This window comes from Scylla paramamosain, chromosome 16 (assembly GCF_035594125.1).
Source record: "Scylla paramamosain isolate STU-SP2022 chromosome 16, ASM3559412v1, whole genome shotgun sequence".
Classification (NCBI taxonomy): domain Eukaryota; kingdom Metazoa; phylum Arthropoda; class Malacostraca; order Decapoda; family Portunidae; genus Scylla; species Scylla paramamosain.
Window position 1 is genome coordinate 16,803,760 of NC_087166.1, and position 21,677 is coordinate 16,825,436.

At 35.5% G+C, this 21,677-nt stretch overlaps 1 protein-coding gene across 7 annotated transcripts in view; it reads left to right on the forward strand.

Moving 5' to 3' along the window:
- Window positions 1-13,804: 13,804 nt before the first annotated feature.
- The window catches only part of LOC135108112 (ketosamine-3-kinase-like), a 62,681-nt gene continuing 54,808 nt past the window's right edge, over window positions 13,805-21,677 (forward strand). Inside the window, exons 1-3 of one of the 7 annotated variants that reach the window (XM_064018796.1) lie at window positions 13,946-14,322; window positions 15,295-15,390; window positions 16,446-16,542. The gene's annotated coding sequence lies outside the window, so the exon portion shown is untranslated. Of the gene's footprint in view, window positions 13,852-13,945; window positions 14,323-15,294; window positions 15,391-16,445; window positions 16,601-21,677 lie in introns of those variants that run through there. The other 6 variants (XM_064018791.1, XM_064018790.1, XM_064018795.1 and 3 more) reach the window with 6 other exon arrangements.

Consider the following 21,677-nt stretch of genomic DNA (forward strand, 5'->3'; position numbering starts at 1 on the left):
TCTCCGAGGTTTTCTGCTACCAAAAATCGAAAACGCGTTAATATCATTCCATATGGAGAAACAGAACATTACCAAAAATAATTTGAGTGTTTTTCACATTGTTAGGTACCAAAACGCCAAAATGCATGTTATATGGAGAAACGAAACGATATAAAAACAAAGTATGTTTTGGGTGCTTTTATGCAAAAAAATTGGCACCAAAACGTTAAAAAGAAAAAAAAAAAAGAACTTGGAAAGTACGTTATATAGGGAAAACAAAACAACATTACGAAAAACACGTCTTTTGAGTGCTTTTTTTTTATTTTGAAACACTAAAACGCATGGAAACACCATTTACGGACAAACAGAGTAACATTATCAAAAACAAGTATTGTTAGTGTCTTTGAGCTTGTTGTGTACAAAAAACGACAAAATATATACAAAATACCCTATATGGTAAAAGGAAAGGACTTTATCAGGGATTTGTATTATGAGTGTTTTTTTTTTTCTTATCTTCTTAGGTAGCAAACCGCTAAATCGCATAAATACCACTCTATATAGAAAACTAAAAAAAATATTAGAAAAAAAAACGTGTATATGACGGTATTTCACATGGTTTAGTAAGAAAAAAAAATGCTTACAGAGCACCTTAACCATACCAAAAACAAGTATTTTAAGTACAAAAAGGAAAGAATGCATGCAAACTACCCTTTTATGGGGCAACAAAAAGACATCACCAGAAACGTATATAATGTGTATACGATAAAGCGCATGAATAGTACTCTAAATGGAGTAACAGAACATCATGAAAAACGTGTATTTTGAGTGTTTTTGACATTTTTAGGTACCAAAACGCCAAAATGCATGCAATGTCTCCTATATGGAAAAACAAAACGATATTACCAGAACCGAGTCTTTTGAGTGTTTCTGACACTGTTTAACACTAAATCGCTAAATAGAATGGAAATCACCCTATATGTGAATAAAAAACAACATTACGAAAAACGTCTTTTGAGTGTTTTGAACTTCATACTTACGAAACGCTGAAACGCTTGTAAAACACGCTTTTTGAAGAAACGGAATATACATTACCAATAAGAATTATTTTCGAGTGTTTTTGAGCTCCTTACGTAGAAAAACGACATAAAAGCATGACTAGTACTATATACAGGGAAACGAAATGACATTATGAGAAACGTGTATTATGACTGATTTTGAGATTTTTTGGTACCAAACGCGAAAACGCGTTAATACCACTCTATACGAAGAAACAACATTCCCAAACGTGTAATTTGAGCGTTTTTCACATTGACAGGTACACACTCATATTGTTCGTCCCTTTCATTGGGAAATTAAACGACAAACAAGAAAAGTATTTGAGTATTTTTTTCTACTGGTTACACACAAAAATGCTAAAAAAGCATGGAAAGCACCCCATATACGAATAAAAAAACAAGATTACCAAAAAACGTGTGTTTTCAGTGTTTCTCACTTCACGAAAACGCTAAAACGCATGTAAAAACACCCTTTATGGACAAACAGAATAACCTTACCAAAAAGAAGTATTTTGAGTCTTTTGAGTTTATTACACAGAAAAACACATAAAAGCATTCAAAGTACCCTATATGGGGAAAACAAAAAGACATTACGAGAAACGTGTGTGTTTTTAAGCTTCTTTGTTATTAAAACTCTGAAGCACATGAATAGCACTATATATGGAGAAAAAAAATAATATGTATTTCACTCTATTTTGAGAAACAGAACATTATATAAAAAAAAGAAACGTTTATTTTGTATGATTTTCACATTAATAAGTACCAAAACGCCGAAATTCATGCAAAGGCCCCATATATAGTGAAACGTGTAATTCCAGTGTATTTCACATTGTTAAGGGCTAAAACCCCAAAATTCTTCCAATTCTCCAATTATGGGGAAATTAAAAGACTTTTTAACAAAGGTGTCTTTTGATTACGAGCGTGTTAAGCACCAAAACACAAAAAAATCATATTAAGCAGCCTATGAGGGAAAGACAACATTACCAATACGTGTATGTTGAGTGTTTTTTCAGGTAATTCCGTACATAAACACTAAAACAAAATATTGAAAACACCCTTCATGGAGAAACAAAATAACATTTGTAAAAACAATTATTTTGCGAGTTTTTGAGTATATTATGTCCAAAAACGCCAAAATGCTAAGAGAGAACGTTATAGAGTACCATATAAAGAAACGTGCATGTTAGGTACAAAAAGCTTAAACGCATGAACAGCAAAATATGTAGAAACAGAGCAACATTACCAAAAACGTGATTTTTTTTTTTTTTTTATGTATTTTTATGTTGTTGGGTACTAAAATTTCAGAAAACCTGAGACGTTACCAGAAACGTGTCTTTTCAGATTTTTTTTTTGTGTGCGTATTAGGCATCAAAACGCTAAAAAGCATGTAAATTCATCTATATCAGACAAAAAAAAAACACTAATAAAAACGTGTCATATCAAGTGTTTTGAATTTCTTACGTACCAAAAGACTAAAACATATGGAAAACACCCATCATGGAGAAACGTAACATTACAAAGAACAGGGATTTTGAGTGTAGGAGGAAATGAAACGACCTTGCAAGACGCGTGTCTTTTAAGTGTTTTTGAGCATGTTAGGCACTATAGTGCTAAAAAAGCATGGAAGTCACCCTATCTCGGAACACAAAACAACATTACGAAAAACGTTTCTATTGAGTGCTTTGGAAATTCTTACGTTCCCGAATGCTAAAACGCATGCAAAAATATATGTTTAGAAACAAAATAATATTACCAAAATCAAGAATTTTTAATGTTTTTTTTTCAGCTTGTTATGTAAAAAATGCCAAAAAAGACATGGAAACTACCCTTAATGCGGAAAAAAAAACATTAAATGAATCGTGTATTATGACTTTTTTTTTCTTTTTATAGGTAAAAAATACGCTAAAACATATGAATATATAAGGAGAAAAGAACAACATTACAAAAAACGCAGGGGTTTTTTTTTACAGTAAGGTACAAATATACAAAAATGCATGCAATGCAACTTCTATGGGAAAAAAAAAAAAACGATTTTTTCAGAAACATATCTTGAGCGTGTCTTGAGCGTGCTAGGCACCAAAACGCTAAAAAGTATTAGAATAGAAAACAGCATTACCAAAAACGTGTCTTTAGAGTGTTTTTTTTTTTAGCTGCTTTTGTACCAAAACTCTAAAACGCCCGAAAAAAAGCACTCCTTATGAATAAAAATAAATTAAACAAAAAGAAGTATTTTTTTCCATCTTTTTGGGCTTGTTACGTAAAAAACGTCAATATGGATGAGTGCCCTATATGAGAGAAGGAAACGTCATTACGAGACACTTATAAATGCTAAGCAACTTTATGGGTACCTAAACGCTAAAACGCATGAACAGCTCTCTATATTACAAAACATTACCACATTTTCTTTTCTTTTTTTATGTAGGAAGGATACTGGCCAAGGGCAACAAAAATCTAATAAAAAAAATGCCCACTGAAATGCCAGTCCCATAAAAGGGTCAAAGCAGTGGTCAAAAATTGATGGATAAGTGTCTTGAAACCTCCCTCTTGAAGGAATTCAAGTCATAGGAAGGTGGAAATACAGAAGCAGGCGGGGAGTTCCAGAGTTTACCAGAGAAAGGGATGAATGATTGAGAATACTGGTTAACTCTTGCGTTAGAGAGGCAGACAGAATAGGGGTAAGAGAAAGAGGAAAGTCTTGTGCTGCGAGGCCGCGGAAGGAGGGGAGGCATGCAGTTAGCAAGATCAGAAGAGCAGTTAGCATGAAAATAGCGGTAGAAGACAGCTAGATATACAACATTGCGGCGGTGAGAGAGGGATTTTAGATCGAGAATGTTGTAGAAGTTAATGAAGAAAAAGTTGAGGGGGGTGTCAAGACACTTAGGGTCGTCGATGGAAAGGCAGTCCGACCTGGGGATATTTATGATCCCCTCCCCAGAAGGGGACTCCGAGGCTGGTGTAGGAGTCGCCATGAGTTTAAATTTTTTGAGTGAAGGGTGTGTGTGTTATTAGGTGCTTGTAGTTTCGTGTGGAGGAAGAGAGTTGTCTTTAGAGGGACGGCTGTGACTGCCCCCTTGTGTTGTGAGACACAAAGGGAAACGTTCAATGAGGTCACAGCTGGGTTTAATGATAAGTTCACAGCACCCCCTGAACAGTGCTTTAGACCTCACTGGGAGTAATTATCGTTTCGGCAGGTGTCAACATAACAAAAAATAAATATTTTGAGTGTATTTCACATTAGTAGGTACCAAAACGCCCCCCCTCAAAAAAAGCAAAAGACCTTACATTGTGAATAAAAAAAAAAAATAAAAAATATCCAGGAACGAGTCTTTTGAGTGCTTATGAGCGTGGGGAAAAAGAAAAAAATATATAAAATAAAACAAAAAAATATTACTAAAAACGTGTCTCTTCCGTGATTTTGATCTACTTACGCACTAAAATGCTGAGACCCATGCAAAAAAAAAAAAAGAAAAACAGAACACCGTTACCAAAAACGTGTATGCACCTGTGTATGTTACATAGAAAAAAAATTCATGCAAAGTACTCTATATGGGTAAAGTAAAAGTCATTACGAGAATAGTGTATTATAAGAGTTTTAAGCTTCTTATATACGAAATGCTAAAACGCATATTTGTCAAGAAACAGAAAAACATTACCAAAATCGTGTATTTTAATTGTTTCACATTATTGTATACCAAAAGTATCTTACTATATGGGAAAAAGAAACATTACCAGAAACATGCCTTTTGGGTGTTTTTGAGTGAACTAGTAACGAAAACGCCAAAAGGCATTGAAATCACCCTATATGGGTCTTTTCAGTGTTATTGAACTTATAAAATAAGTCAAAACACTAAAACGCATGCAAACACTCTTTATTGAAAAATAATAACATTACGAAAAAAGTATTTTAATATTTCTTTTTTTGTACTTGTTGCTTAGAAAAACGCAAAATGCAGGCAATGCAACTTATTGGGGAAATGAAAGAACATTACCAGATTCTTAGTTACCAAAACACTAAAATAGCACTCTATATAAATACATTTGAATAGCACTCTATATAAAGAAACAGAATAACATTACTAAAAACCTTTATTTTCAGCGTATATTACATGTTTAGGTACCAAAACGCCAAAATGAATGCAAAGCAACTTATATGGCAAAGAGAAATTGTATTTCCAGAAATGTGTCTTTTGAGTGTTTATAAACATGTTAGGCACCAAGACACTCTAAACCATGGAAAAGACTAAATGGGGAAACAAAAAAATTTACAAATCGCCTTTTTGAGCATTTTTTTAGCTACTTCCGTACTAAAACACTAACATGCTTGCAAAACACCCTTTATGAAGAAAGAATAACGTTACCAAAAACAAGTATTAAGAGTATTTTCAGCTTCTTACGTAGAAAAACGCAAAAATGCATGGAAAGTACCCAATATTGGGAAACGAAAAGACATTACGACAATTTTGCATTTTAAGTGTGTTTGAGCTTCTTAGGTACCAAAACTCTAAAAGATATGAATATCATTCTATATGTAGAAAAGAACAATACCAAAAATGTGTACTTCGAGTGTTTTCATAATGTTAGGTACCAAAACGCCAAAAAACTATATGGAGAAACGAAAATACATTACAAGAAACGTGTCTTTTCAGTGTTTTTTTTTTTTAGGACACAAAACCGTAAAATTTATAGAAAGGATCCTACATTGGGAGACAAAAAGAAAATTGTAAGAAACGTGTATTCCTGAGATTAACAGTCTCAGGAACACATAATACACGTGTTTTGCAATATCGTTTGATTTCTGAAATACGGTACGTTCCATGCATTTTGGTATTTTTGTAGGTAACAAGCTCAAAACACTGTAAAATTCTCCTTTTTCGGTAAATTATTTTCTTTATGAACGGTGTTTTGCAAGGTTTTTTTTTTTTTAGCATTTCGATACGTAAGAAGTTAAAAATACTAAACACTCAAAAGGTACATTTTTCGTAATGTTTCATATCCCAGTATGGGGTGCTTTCTATGTATTTTAACGTTTTGGGGCCTAAAACGCCAAATTGCATGCAAGGCACTCCACATGGGAAAGGAAAGCCCATTACGAGAAACGTGTATTGTTAGTATTTTTGGGATTTTTTGGCGTTTTGGTACCTAACACTGAAAATACTCTTAATACACATTTTTGGTAATGTTCTTTTTCTACAAATATAATGCTATTCTTGCCTTTTAGCGTTTTGGTACCTAAGAAGCTCATGTTTTTTCTCTCTATATAGAGAAAGAAAAAAATATATTAATAAAAACCTTTATTTTGAGTGATAGGTTGCAAAAACGCCAAAGTGAATGCAAATTACTCTATATGGTGAGAAACAAAATAATATGACTAGAAACGTGTTGTTTGATTGTTTTTCAACTTGTTAGGCAACAAAAAGTAAAAAAAAAAGCATGGAGATCTCCCTATATGTGAATAGAATACAAACCAACATTACGGAAAACGTGTCTTTGGAGTGTTTAGGAGCCTCTAACGTACCTAAAATGCGAAAAAAAAAAGGATGCAAAACTTTCGTATGGAGAAACAGAATATCATTACCAAAAAATTTGTATTTTGAGTATTTTTAGCTTCATAGGGACAAAAACGTAAAAATACTTTATATGTACTTTACAAAGTACTTTATATGATTAAACAAAATTATATTGTCAGAAAAGTGTATTATATGAGTGTAGATTCTTAGGTACCGAAATGATAAAACACATGAAAAGCATTCATTATGGAGAAACAGAACAACATTACAAAAAACGTGTATTCTGGGTGTTTTGTACATTGTTAGATACCAAAATGAAAAAAAAAAAACGCATGCGAAGCAATGTATATGAGGAAACGAAATGTCAATACCAGAAACGTATCTTTTGAGTGTTTTAGAGCATGTTAGGGACCGAAACTCTAATAAGCATGGAAAGCATTATAAGGGAATACAAATCATTTTTAAGAAAAACTTGTCTTTTGTGTGTTTTTAAGCTTCTTCCTTCAAACACACTCAAACGAATGCAAAACACTTTTTTTATGAATAAATAAAATAACATTACAAAAATCGTGGATTTTCAGTGTTTTTTTATTTCTTTCATAGAAAAACGCCAAAATGCATGCAAAGTACCCTGTATCGGGAAACGAAACAATATTACAAGAAACGTGTATACTGTAATGAATGTTTCTGAGCTTCTTCGGTCCCAAAACCTTAAAACGCTTTCAAAAAAAAAAAAACTCTATAAGATAAACAGATAAACATTACGAAAAACGTGTGTTTAGAGTGTTTTTCACCTTTTTAGGTAACAATACGCCAAATTGCATACAAAGCAAGTGATTTGAAGAAACAGAACAATGTTCCCAAAAGCGTGTATTGTGATTTTGAACTCGTTAGGTACCAAAACACCAAAATGTATGCAAACAGTTGTACATGGGGAATCTATAAGACATTATGAGAAAAGTGTATAATGAATGTTTCTGAGCTTCTTATGTATCAAAACCCAAAAACCCGTGAATAATGCTCTTTATGGAAAAAGAAAAAAAAAATACAAAAAAAAAAAGTTTATGTGTGTTTTCACACTCTTAGGTAAGAAAACGCTAAAATGCATGCGGAGCAGTCTATATAGGGAAACGAAGCGACATTACCAGAAACGTGTCGTTTTAGTGTTTTTAAGCATTTTAGGCACCCAAACGCAAAAAAATGCATGGAAGGCACCATATTTCAGAATACAAAATAAAATTACCAATGTGTGTTTTTGAGCTTTCTAAGACCCAAAACGCTAAAACTCATTCAAAACACCCATTATGGAAAAACAAAACAACATTAACAAAAACAAGTATTTGCAGTGTTTTGAACTTGTTAGGCGAAGAAATGGCAAAATGCATATAAAAAAAAAAAACTATATGGTGAAACAAAATATTTTCAGGAACGTGTGTTGCGAATGTTATTGATCTTCCTAAGTAACAAAACGCTCAATAGCACTCTATATTCAGAAACAGAAAAAAAAAGGCGTGTTTTTAGTGTTATTCACAGGGTTATGTACAAAAACGCAAAAATTCAAGGAAAGTAGACGTTACGAGAAAAGTGTATTATTAGTGTTTTTGAGCTTCAGTAGCTACAATACGCAAAAACGCTTCAATACTACTACGTATGGAGAGCCAGAACAACATTACCAAAAAGGAGTATTTTGTGTTTTTTTTAGATTATTAGGTATCAAACTGCCAAAATGTATGCAAACCACCCTATATGGGGAAAAGTAACGATATTTCTAGAAATGTTTCTTTTGAGTGTTTATCAGCGTGATATACACCAAAATGCTAAAATGCATGGAAATCACCCTATATGGAAATACCAAATAACATTATGAGAAACATGTCTTTTGAGTGTTTTAAGCTTCTTACGTACCAAAGCGCTAAAACGCATCGAGAGCACCCGATATTTGAAAACGAAACAACTTTACCAGAAAAAATCCTTTTGTGTGTTTTTGAGGTACTTACCTACCAAAATGGTAAAACGCCTGCCAAACCCCTTTTATTCAGTATCTCTCAGTTTGGTCTTAAAAGCATGGTCAGTTTTGGCATTGGCAACGTTTTTACTGAGTTCATTCCATTTGTTCACACTTCTGTGAGGAAAACTTTACTTCTTGATGTCTCTTCTACAGTTGACTTTCTTCAACTTTTTGCTGTGCTCCCTTGCACTCTGTGTGTCTAAATTTATAAAACATTCTTTGTCCACATTTTCCATACAATTTATCATTCTGTAGATGTTTATTAAATCTCCTCTCTCTCTCTCTCTCTCTCTCTCTCTCTCTCTCTCTCTCTCTCTCTCTCTCTCTCTCTCTCTCTCTCTCTCTCTCTCTCTCTCTCTCTCTCTCTCTCTCTCTCTCTCTCTCTCTCTCTCTCTCTCTCTCTCTCTCTCTCTCTCTCTCTCTCTCTCTCTCTCTCTCTCTCTCTCTCTCTCTCTCTCTCTCTCTCTCTCTCTCTCTCTCTCTCTCTCCTATTTTCAAGAGTAGGAACTTCCAACATTCTTAATCTCTCTTTATAGGTCGACTTACTCAACTCTGGAACCATCTTAGCGATTGCTCTTTGAACTCTTTCCAATGTTATAATATTCCTCCTTAAATGAGGAGACCACACCACTGCCACATATTCCAGTCTTGGTCTTATTGTGGAAATCAACAACTTTTTCTATCATTTCTGCATCCAAATATGAGAATGCCATTCTTGCTCTTTTTAACAAATTCATCATCTCTCCAGTAATTTTATCAAAGTGTCTGTCTGGAGTCAAATCCATTTCTTCTTTTGATTTCTGTAACTTCAAACCATCCATCTCATAATGATATTGCATTCTTTTTTTTACTCTTACCAAACTCCATTACTTTACATTTATTTAAACTGAATTCCATTTGCTAAGACTTACTCCATCTATTTATCTTATTTAAATCATTTTGCATAACCATACGGTCATTTATATTTTCTACCCTTCTCATCAGCTTAGCATCATCTGCAAATAAATTCATATAACTATCTATTTTTTTTTTTCATTTATGTCATTCACATATATCACAAACATTATTGGTCCCAACACTGACCCCTGTGGGACACCACTAGTTACTTTCAGCCAAGATGAATTCTGGTCTTGTATTACAGTTCTCATCTCTCTCTCATCCACTCAAGCAGTATTCCTCCAATTTTTCTTTTTTTTTTTTATTTTTTTTTTTTTATATCTTTCATAGCAATCTTCAGTGTGGTACTTTGTCAAACGCTTTCTTCAAGTCTGAGTAGACACCATCCACCCATCCGTCTCTCTCCTGCACAATGTCGACTACTCTTGAATAAAAGGACAGTAAGTTCATGGAGCATGATCTTCCCCTCCTAAATCCAAATTGACAATTTACCAAAACTTTATCTCTTTCCAAGTGTTCCATCCATCCCTCCTTTATTTTTCTTTCACATAGTTTTCCTACAACACTAATCAAGGACACTGGTCTATAATTTATTGGGTTTTCCTTATTTCCTCCTTTGAACATTGGTGTAATATTTGCTCTCTTCCAATCTTTTGGTACTCTTCCCTGTGATAGTGATGTCACCACTAGACTGTGAATCTTATCAGCCAGTTGTTCTCTACATTCCTTCAATATCCACTTTTATGGGACGAGAGGTATGCTGGTGCTGTTCCATCTCCATATCTTTTAATATACAGCTTTGCTTTCAATCCATGTATACTTCTTGCATTTACTATCTCCTTATCCAGACTGTTCTATACATCTATACTTCTGTGTGGGAAACTATATTTTTTTATGTCTCTTTTACAAGCACTCTTCTTCAGCCTCTTTCCATGTCCTCTAATATCTCACGTATCCCAAACCATCAAGTCACTCCGGTCCACCTCCTCCACTTTCTCGTGTGCTTTGTATATTGCAGTCAAGTCTTCCTTTTCTCCCCTTTTTTCTCTCTTCGTATGACAAATGATACTTGGTACCATCTTTGTTTTGCAGCTCTCTCAGCTCTCTCCAACTTCATTATTCCCTTTTTCTTGTAGAACGACCACACTACAGCTGCATATTCCAGTCTAGGTCAAATCAGTGATACAATCGTCTTCCTGGTCATCTTTTTATTCTTAAACTCAAAAGATGGCCTTATTCTTCTCAGCAAATTATAGGTTTCTCCTGTAGTTCTACTAATGTGTTTCTCCGGCATCAAATTTCCACTGACCATAACACCCGGATCCTTTTCTTCCTCTGCCTTACTCAACCTCTCACCATTCAACACATAATTTCCTTTTACTCTTGTCTCACTCTTTCCAAATTCCATTACTTTACATTTCTCTGGATTAGACTCCATTTCCCATCTATGACTCCACTCCAATATTTTGTTCAGATCCTCTTGCAACACTCCACAATCTTCCTCACTCTCAACTTTTTCAGGAACCTGGCATCATCTGCACAGAAGGCTCATGTAGCTATTAACACTCTGTATCATATCATTTATATATGATTAGTGCCATCACTGAGCTTTTGGGTACTCCACTTTCAACTTTCCTCTGTGATGACTCCCAATCTTTTACCACGGTTCTCATCTCTCAATCAGTCAAGAAATGCTCCATCCATCCCAGCAGGCCACCCCTCAGACCATCGTCATGCTCCAACTTCCATAGCAGTCTCCTGTGTGGCACTTTATCAGAGGCTTGCTTCAGGTCTAAATATACACAGTCTGCCCACCCATTCCTCACTTGTATTGTATCCACCACTCTTGAATAAAAACTCATCAGGTTTGTAATACATGACCTCCGTCTTCTACATCCAAATTGTTTTATCATCACTTCATTTTCTAGGTAATGCACTAATCTTTCAAACATCTTACATACCACACTTGTTAGAGACACTGGTCTGTAGTTCATTGGCTCTTCTTGTTACCACCTTTATAAATTGGAACTTTTCATTTTGTTCTCTTTCATTCAAGCAGGACTCTACTTTCATTTAAGGAACTCTCAATAATACTATGCACCACCCACGTCACCTACTGATTGCATTCTTTCAGTATCTATCCCAACAGTTCGTCGGGTCCAGGGGCCTTTCTAACATCTAGTCCCTCACACTGTTTCCACATGTCTTCCTCAGTCACCTGGATTTCCCCTGGACCCATTTCTTCGCTCATCTCACTCTGCCCCACAAATGTCCTCTCTTGTGAACACTAAATTAATGAAAACTCTTATTCATCATCTCTGCTATGTCAACTAGATCCTCACACATTTGACCGTTCACCTTCTCTGTTTTTCATTTTGCTCTCTATATACCTGAAGAATAGTTTTGGTTCCTCTTTACATCTGCCCATAACATCGTTCTCATAACTTGTCCTTTCTTCTGTAACAACCCTTACATAGTCATTTCTTGTAGTGGTGTAGGTTTGCCACATCTTTGCACTTTTCTCCTCCATCTATTCCATGCCTTCTTCCTCTTCCCTTGCTACTTCACATCTTCTGTTATACCAGTCTTTGTTATATCTTCTCTTTGTGTTTCCTTTTGGTACACATCTTTTCACTCCCTCCTGTTATATACCTAGTGATTAATGCTTTCTATTTCTGCACACCTTTTGCTGTAATAAAGGCACTCCAGTCCATCTTATCAAAGCATCTCCTCATTTACTTAAAGTTAGTTTTACCATAGTTAAATCTTTCATCCTTATAATCTTCCCATCTACTTTTCTCTTCCTTTTCTTTGATATGAAACCTTATCATCACTTGATCGCTTTTTCCTACAGGATTATTGTGGTTCATGTGTTCAACAATGTCCACTTCTCTTAATAATACCAAATTGAGTCTTTGTGGTGCCTCTCCTCCTGTGTGTCTAGTGTTTTCCTTGACCCACTGCGTCATCATATTATTCATTCCCAGTTTCAGAACTTTATCTCTCCATGAATCTTCTCTTGTATTCCTCTCCTTTCACTGTATCTCTTTACAGTTAAAATCTCCCAAGACAATAATTTTATCGTTTTCTTTAATTTTCTTCTCAAGCCACTTTTCTGTCCCACTCACCAATTATCCATGCTCTTGTCTATTCCAGGCATTTGCTTTTCCATGGGACACACACACACACACCACTGTAACATATTGTCTTCCACTTTTTTTTTTTTTATTAGTTTTAAACTTCCGCCTTGCACCAAGCCTTCTCCCCTCCACGCTATCCACCTCAATATTCTTTTTTTACAAACATCATCACTCCTCCTTCATCTTTTCCACGTGTTTCTTATCCACATGTTATAATTTCCCACTCCTAAACTTGGTGTCTCTGAATCTCATTGTCATGATGTCCGGCTCATTTTTTTTTTTTTTTAATTCACTGGCTTCATCAATCACGGAGACTAAACCACCAACATTAGTGTATGCCACCTTCCTTGACCCTCACTCTTTTATTGCTGAGGACTAAGAGAGAGAGAGAGAGAGAGAGAGAGAGAGAGAGAGAGAGAGAGAGAGAGAGAGAGAGAGAGAGAGAGAGAGAGAGAGAGAGAGAGAATTTTCTTTATTTTTATATAATCTCCATATTTAATTTGGCTTAACTATCTATTTTCATTTTATTTTTGGCATTTTTTCCTATTTTCCATTTATAGTCACTGTTAATTTTCCATGTCACTTTAATTTATAACATTCTGAAAAGCTTTTATTTTTACATTGAAGCCAATAATTTTTGTAGGTATCATTTTTATATTTGATTTCTTCTCTCATTATTGATTTTTCTCCTTGCTGAGTTTTATTATATTTTCTTATATCTTCACAAACTCATTTTGCTTCTATCTCCTCAAACACATTTTGCTTATTATTTTGTAATGGTTATATTTACTGTATTTTGATGGCTCATAAGACGCACCTTTTCTCCAAAAAAAAGTGTCAGGAAATGAGCCTGCGTCCTATAAGGCCAAGGTTCAGCATTGAGGCAGTGGTAGGTGGTAAGTCTATGGCAACAAAGGCTCTAAAATCAAATCCCAGACATCTTGGTACTACACCACAAAACAACTCTTTCTTTTAAGGTAACAATACATAATGACACCAGTCAGGAAGGATTTGCCTAATTGAAAATGCACCACGCATTGCATGTACCAAAACAAACACGCGATTGGTTACTCGCTGAACCCGGTGACATGGGTTCACTGCGTTCTTTAGTATGATGCCGTTACTCCTTGAGGTAAGACACATACAGTTAAAATTGCACCTATCTTTTAACATTCTTATGAAAAAACTTTATTACCCCCGTAGTCTCTCACAGTCACTGCCGACGCCATAAGCCAGGTGCATGTTTACACCTCACAACAGGATTGGTATGTAGGTTACTAGCAAATATTAAAGTTTTTAAATGCAAAATATTGGGATCTAATATTGATCTAAATGCATGTGAGAATCTTCAGATGTCAGGTGAAATCCTTCGCTTCATTCAGAGCTTAAATCCGCTCATTTATTTATTTATTTTTATTTTTTTTTTTCTTAATTTCAATGTCTGCCAAAACTGGGTGCATCTTCTGAGACCATGCGTCTTATGAGCTATCAAATTCGGTAAATGTGATCATGTTTGTTATCAATGGTGCGCATGCGCAATGGCGACGTGACTCTTTGATGACATGGGGTTACCTGCTACGAATTAGGTCATAGAAATTTGTTGGGCAATCACAAAGGCACGTGTGTTTAGAGGAAGAAGGAGCACTCGGGACTGTCTGTGCTGCGTCAGTTAAACTATGGCTGCGTGGAAGAGACGTGTGTTGGTAGTTTACCGCCAGTTCCTTCAACTTCTTAAGGTATTTTTTGTTAAATAATTACTGTTGGTATGTGGTGATGACTGACATAATGTAAGTTACAAAAAGTTAGTTTACTTTATGGGGCAGTTTTGGGGTTAGGTTAGGTAATGTTAGGTTAGTGACCTTTGGGAGGGGGTCTTGGAGGGGCGAAACTCTCCCGGTTAGGTTAGGTTGGTTACATTAGGTTAGGCTAGTGTAGAAATTCCCCGTTTTCGAAATATGTAGTTTGTCATCCTTAGACTTTTCAGGAATGTCAGAATATTTCATTTTGGTTTTGCCCACCCCAAAAACCTTGCATTTCCACCAGGCTCCTGTGGTTGTTGGCCTTAGTGAGTGATAAAGAGGACAGGAGTATTGGTTGAAACTGCAAGTTTAATGGAAATTGGTTGGGTTTATATCCATTCCATTGTTTTACTGCTTTGTCTTTTTTATATATTCATAGTTCCTTTAAGTTTTATCCAAACTTGAAGTGATCTGATTTTCATTTGTTCACCGTGTTCAGATTTTCAAAATTCTAGATTAGTTTTTTGGTGAAATCAATTCATTACTGCAACAGGAAAGCATTATGTTACAGCTTTGTTGAATGTTAACAATTACACTTATGATGAAGAGCATGTAGGTACCATTGATAAAATGGTTGAACTTCTTCATATAAAATTTTAGCTCTCTAAGCTAATTTGGTTAGTCTCTATCAGTTTTTTTAATGACTAAATGGATGGAAATCAGGTGCTGGACAGAAAACCAGTGCCACTACCCTATCGTACAGAGACTCCTGACATTGCTTAGGGTAAAGATGCATTTGCACATGTGCAGATACAAATAGATATTTGAAAAATTTTTGACCTGAGTGCATATCCATAATTTTTTTGTTTTTATGGCTTGTTCATGTAAACATCATGAGTATTACTAATGAATATTAATCATCCTGTTATTGAACTCAGTCTTAATTTATTCATGTCTCATGATAATCAGAAGCACCAAAGACAGTGACATCTTATGGCTGCCTAAGGTGTGGCTGGCTGGGCCTTGGCTTGCTGCTCAGTTAATGATGGACAGCTGCTGTGATGGGTTTGTATAAATCATCCTGTCAGTATGCTGTGTTCCGTAGTGTAAACCTTAATGAAGAGGTTTGACTCCGTGACATGTTTTGTGGGAAGAACCTAAACTTTTGGGCAAGGTACTGAAACTAAGTTAAGTTGGTAAACTAGTAAGTTTACGTGACTATTAAGTTATTGTTTCCATGCCAATATTTATTTCCTTTTTATAAGTGCAGACCTTATCAGTTTTACTGCATATTTGCACACACATTTAAAGGTTTTTAGGTGCAAAATTATCCTAAGCATGCCATTTCTGTCACACTCCCCACTTTACTTACACTGGAAGATAGGTTTGGTGAGCATTATGTGGGTAATCTTGAGCCATGCAATGATCACAAAGATTGGTAGCTTTTAGTGTGATTCAGACTTTGGTCATCCCTATATCTCTCTATCAATATCTATCTGTCTATGGTAGTATAGTTGGGGAAGGGGTTGAGTGGGTGGTGCAGGGAAGAGTGGGGGCACCCTAACTATTGAACCAGCTTGGGGGATTTGGGGGGCAGCTTGCAAAAGGTTGAAAATCCCTGATATAGAATAAGAGAAAATCCTATCCTATTTAAGATTGTTCCATTTTATTTACCCTATTATTTATTACTCATTTGTAAATTATTTGTATGAGAATGAGAGGTGTTGATTGGTGTATTGGTAGATGAAGGGTTTGGTGAGAGCAGGATGGCAGGTCATATGTTGCTGCCATTGTCAGTCATGTGAATGGTGTTTTGGCTATTGGATTAGTAGCTTGTGATCAAAGGCTGAAACAAAAATAGCCAAGAAACATACTTGGTTTCTAGAAACCCATTGCATATTTATAGAGTTATTTTGCTGAAAAGCATCATTGTTGGTAAATGTGAATTCGTAAGGTTAATATTAAATTAATGAATTAGGATTAGGATAATCTTGGCATGATATATGAGGGTGTGATATAATCATGTTTAGTGAATTTTGGACTTAAGACTGTGGTTAGAAAGAGGTTGCTGTATAGTTGTCTGATCAGTGTCACCTCTGCATGAACTTGGCCTTTTCCAGGGTGAGACAGAGCCATGTTTGCTGCAATCAAGGAGGCCCTGGGCACCTCTGTCTTGGAAAGCACAGGGAGGGATGGCGGTGACTGCATCAATGAGGGGTAGGTGTACCGCATTGACAATGGGAAGGTGCTTCTGAAAAAGAACTCTACAGAAAAGGTAAATTTCATTAGCTTCTAATTATAGATTTTTGAAGGTTAGTTGAAAGTTTAGATCGTGTACATTTTCAGTGGGTGTGTTATGCTGAAATTTGTGGTAGATAAAGAAAGCAGTCTTTCAGTATAGACAAACATCAGTTGCAAAATGGTCGTTATATTTTATATTTCTATCACCTTTGTTTCCAAAACAACAATGCACTATCTGTCTCTCAAATACAGAAGCAGTGTGTCATATTCTAGTCGGTCAGTGGTGCCTTCTTGAGCAACATTTTTTTTTTAGCCATTAAATGATGTTTAGTGCCTTCCATTTCAAATATCACGGCCAAACCAATGGAGTGTTTTTTTTTCAGAGGTGCACATGTAGAGGAGAGATATGAGTGTGTTAATACTCATTTGTGAATGGTAAGGAATTGCTTTGGATGCTTTGAGTGGCATGAAATGGTCCAGCAGAGACTCTTCACAGATAATGTCTGTTTTATGTATTTTTTACCAAATAAGCATTTACTGCACAATTTTATGGATTTTGATGGTGCTGGGATGTGATGACCACAACAATGTGGTCTGGACTCAACACTATGTAATACAGTCACCCCATGTGGGTAAGCATTGTATATGCAGTCCCAAGACATGAGGCATAGAATGCATGTCTCCATTCTTCCTGTATGTCATGGGAAGTGAGTGAAAGGAGTGGAGGAAGGAGACTAAGACCCTCTTTTGAAGCTTTTCTTAACAGTGAAGCAAGGCACAGAGGAGAGGGGGAGATACGGCCTGAACCATACTGGCTGGGTCAACGTGTCACAGGGGCTGGGTTAAGGTTGATTGATGTTTCTTTGTTTTAATTAAAAGGTTTAATTAAATTTTGGGGTATTTATTTAAAGTTGATATTGAATTACTTTCACTTTGATTTAGTTTATTGTTCAATTTGGTTTTGATTTAGCTGTTGTTAATAGATACAGAAATAGTAGATTAGCTGCCACCAGTCATGGTTTCTGCAAAGTAATTCTGACCTTGCTTTATATGGTAGCATTTTAGCTGGAGGTCTATAAGGTACTGGAAAAACTCAATGACAACCAGATTGAGTTTTATTGACGTTATCTTCTAAATAACAAACAGTTCTCAAATATTATTTCTTTCTTCTAATTCACAATGATTTTCTAGAAATTAGATCTGTTACCTTGGAGTTGTGGGACCTTTAGTGGGAACAATGATAACTAGTAAGGTCATAATAATAAAATTTAAATGAATATGTTATAACAATTAATTGGTGCCTCAGGGTTTACCTTAATTTTTAGTAAAACAAAAAAAACATCCTAATTGTATAGGTGTTACATTCAATTGTGTGTTTGTCACTGGTGTTTGACTCTTACCTTATCAAAGAACAGTTTCCCAAATTTGTTTACATTCTAAATTTTGTTCACCCCCTCAAAAAAAAAAAAGTTCATATGAACCACTTTTAAATAATCTTGATAAACATACCTGTGGACAATGATGTCAGTTAAGCTCTGATGCTGATATCTCGCACCCAGGCTTATATAGGCCACCTTACATCCTGGAACTAGTCCTCTGCTTATGCTAATACACATAATTTTGTAATATCCTTAATAGTTCAGACCCCTTCTACATTCACAAATTATTCTTGAACATTTTTTGCTAATGGCCCCATGCACTCCTGGATTCTAGCACTGTCTATTAATAATTTTTTATCAAAATATTAACAAAGAATTTCTCTCAAAATGCATAATATTATCAGTTCTGGCATATTTTCTCTTAACCTACAATGTTTTGTGATTGGGGTTTTTCATGTGACTGGCCCAGAAAAACCTGAGAATATGGTTATTTTCCGGTTGCATTGTAAACCAACCATCCCCAAATATCAACAACTAATTTAACGATTTGTAGCGTACAGTTTCATTTGATTTTCATGTCCTAAAGTTTTACTGATTCCAAAAGTATATACAAAGATTTGTTTACATAACTAAGAAGAAAGTCAGTTTTTTACATTCATAACCATTCCTTTAGGCTTTAAAAATTACTTCATGGAATTATTATTATTTGGATGGTATTGTCTTTTTTTTTGTAATTTTCCTAATTGCTATTTTGTCCCATGGCAAGTGAGCATGTCTTGATATGCCATGGGGAGGCTAAAAAGGAGACTGGAAAAATGTATGTAAAAAGAAAGTTGTATGTGTTAGTTCTGTGGGATTTAAGTCCACAAAGTGGTCAGATGTTGAGACAGGAAGTGCAAAATAAGCTGAGGCTAGAAGTGACACCAAGTGTTTGAAATGGAGAGAGCTTCAATGGAGGTTGATCCAACCGAAAGTGGAATTTGATTGAAAATGGTGGTGTTTGAAGGCACATGAACATAACTGAGAGCATCAGAACCATAGGAGCTCAAATGGAATTACATATATCAAGAGAACTGGCAACTATTTCTCTGTCTAGATGTGACATTTGCAGCACTGTTTTCCAGCTTCAATATGGTTGAAAGTCTTGTAGTAGCAAGTGGAGTAATGACTTACTGACTTGGGATTCACGTGTCGTGTGCGGTGGTTGAGCCAAGGGATGCGTTCATTCAGGACCAGCTGGGCTCAAGTCCAGCGAGAGGGAGCCAGCCAATAGGAGCGTGCGATGGCTCAGCCAGCGTTTTTCTCTATAAGAAACGCATCACCTGGAGCCAACCACCGCACTACTTACTAGCCTTTCTCATGCTTCCTCCCCCAGTCCTGCCTAAACCTCATTCATACCCAATCTTTTCCTGCGACTGACCAATGCCACCTGTTAATCCTTTGTCGTACCAATGTTACTAATAACTCATTATTTTAATGACTTCCACTAACATAGCATTCATTCATCCTTGAATTTGTTGCTTTCTTTTTAAGTAACTAATGTACTGTAGTACCAGTACTAGTATTTTCTTCTATTTTTTCAGTACTTTGAACCTATGATACTTTTCCTTCTTGTAGTTTATTTATTGTACTGTTATTACAGTGGAACCTCAGTTACTGAACATCTCCCTTTTCGGACAGCTCGGTTTTGTAACAAAAATTTTAACTCGTAATTGTATCGGTTACTGTACCATAATTCAGTTTTCGAATAAAGTTACTTGATTTCAAATACTAAAAAATGTAGCAAAAGCAGCCGTTTATTACTTATTTATAGTTTCCATAAAAAAATCCTTCATTTTTTTTTTTTATTCGGAGGAGAGACAAAGGGTAAGACAGTAATTCAATCTTTAAAATAAGTTAAATGTGATCATGTTGAAGAAGCTGAAGAATCTCAATGTAAATAAACAAGGTTTGGTGCTCAGGAATAATCCCGAGCCTCCTGTGGCTGTCTGACCCACAACGCCATCACTACTGCACAACTGGATTTTCTCAGTAGCATTTCCCAACAGCAAGATGTTTAAGTGTTATGATCACCTTCATTTTGGCAGTGAGTGGGTTGCTCCTCTCTGTGTCACTCTGTAAGGCTTCCCTCCAATATCTTTTGATGAGTTTTGCATCACAGAGTTCGTTCAATACATCCTCTCTGGATAAAAAAAAAAAAAATCTAAGCTGGAGATGTTCTGGAGCGGCCATCTTAGTAGTGGGAGTGTCGGTCATTACCCTCTAAGACATGACATGGTGGACAGGTGTCTGAGAATGGATTAATCTATTTTACATTGATTCCTCTGGGGAAAATAGTTTCAGTTTTCAAACGTTTCGGTTTTCGAATGGCATTCAGGAATGAATTAAGTTTGAAAACTGATATTATTATTATTGTTGTTATTGTTATACTATGTTCTTTTTTTCTGTTGTGATACCAGGAAGGTGTGAAAACCACATTGTTTACTTAAGGTAAAACATTTTATTAAGGTTTAAATCCCAGGTCATGCAAACAAAAATGTATGCAAACTTCAAGGGGGGTTACATTTTACGTGCCAGTGCACATATGCACCCTACAGTTTTTTATTTTTTTTATTTTTGCTCCAAAAATTCTGAAGAGCAGGGCTTTCATGTTAGACTTAGTTGAAATCAATATTTTTCTTATAAGTGGTGTTATTGTTGATAAACTTTATTGATGCCTTTCTTAAAAGTGGTGTTATTATTGATAAATTTTAGATGCAATTTTCTCAATTTGTAAAAAATGGCACTTGAGCTCCTATGGTCCTGATGTCCCTCAGTTATGCTGATGAGGATTTGCTGAGTTTCATAGTGAATGTGAATGTAGAATTAGTAGGTGTATCTGAATGTCAGAATTGGTAATGTAAAAGTTGAATGTATATTTGTGTATGTGGTGTGTAAAGAAGAAATGAAAAAGGGAAAAGGATGGGAGGGTTGGTGTTGATTGGAATGTTGTCTAGGAAGGTTGTTTGGTGGTATGCTTTGGCGACACAACTGATAAAAGTTGTCAGTAGAAATAATGAATTATGTGATTGTTCAAAAATGAAAGAGGAAGATTATGCCAAAAGTGAAATAGGAAGATTATTGATTTTGAGATTACTGAAAAAAAAAAATGGTGGAGTTATGTTTGGCCAATACCTGATAGAGGAAAAGTTGAGAATAGATACAGGAAGGATGAGAAAAAAAGTGGATTTGGGTGTACTAAGGAAGTTTTAAAAGTGAGAGAGTTGAGCCAAAGAGAAAAAGCAATAGAGGTCAGAAGCTGGAAGATGAGTTGGATGCAGTGAAAGATTTTGGTGATATGAAGGAAGACTGGCAGCTTTTTAATTGTAATGTGGTGTGGCATGAGAAGAGTCAGTGGTGGGGGACAAGGAAGAGTAGTGGAAGGTGGAATGAAATAAATGTGGCTGCAGCTGAAAACAGACTTGTATATTATGAAGTGCTGCTGAGACAGATGATGTCATATTAGAAATATTAAAAGAAGAGGAACTAGAAAAAACCTTGGATGTGATGCACAAAGGAATGCAATTGACAGTTTTCAATTGAATATCTTGGAAGGATGTAAGGAATATGAACAAAGATATGTTAAGTCTAAAAGAAAATAGAACATGATAATGATGTAGAAGGATGCTATAGGGGAGAGATGGACAGAGCATTGTAAGGGTTTGTTGAGTGTAGGAAAGGATAGAGATCCTT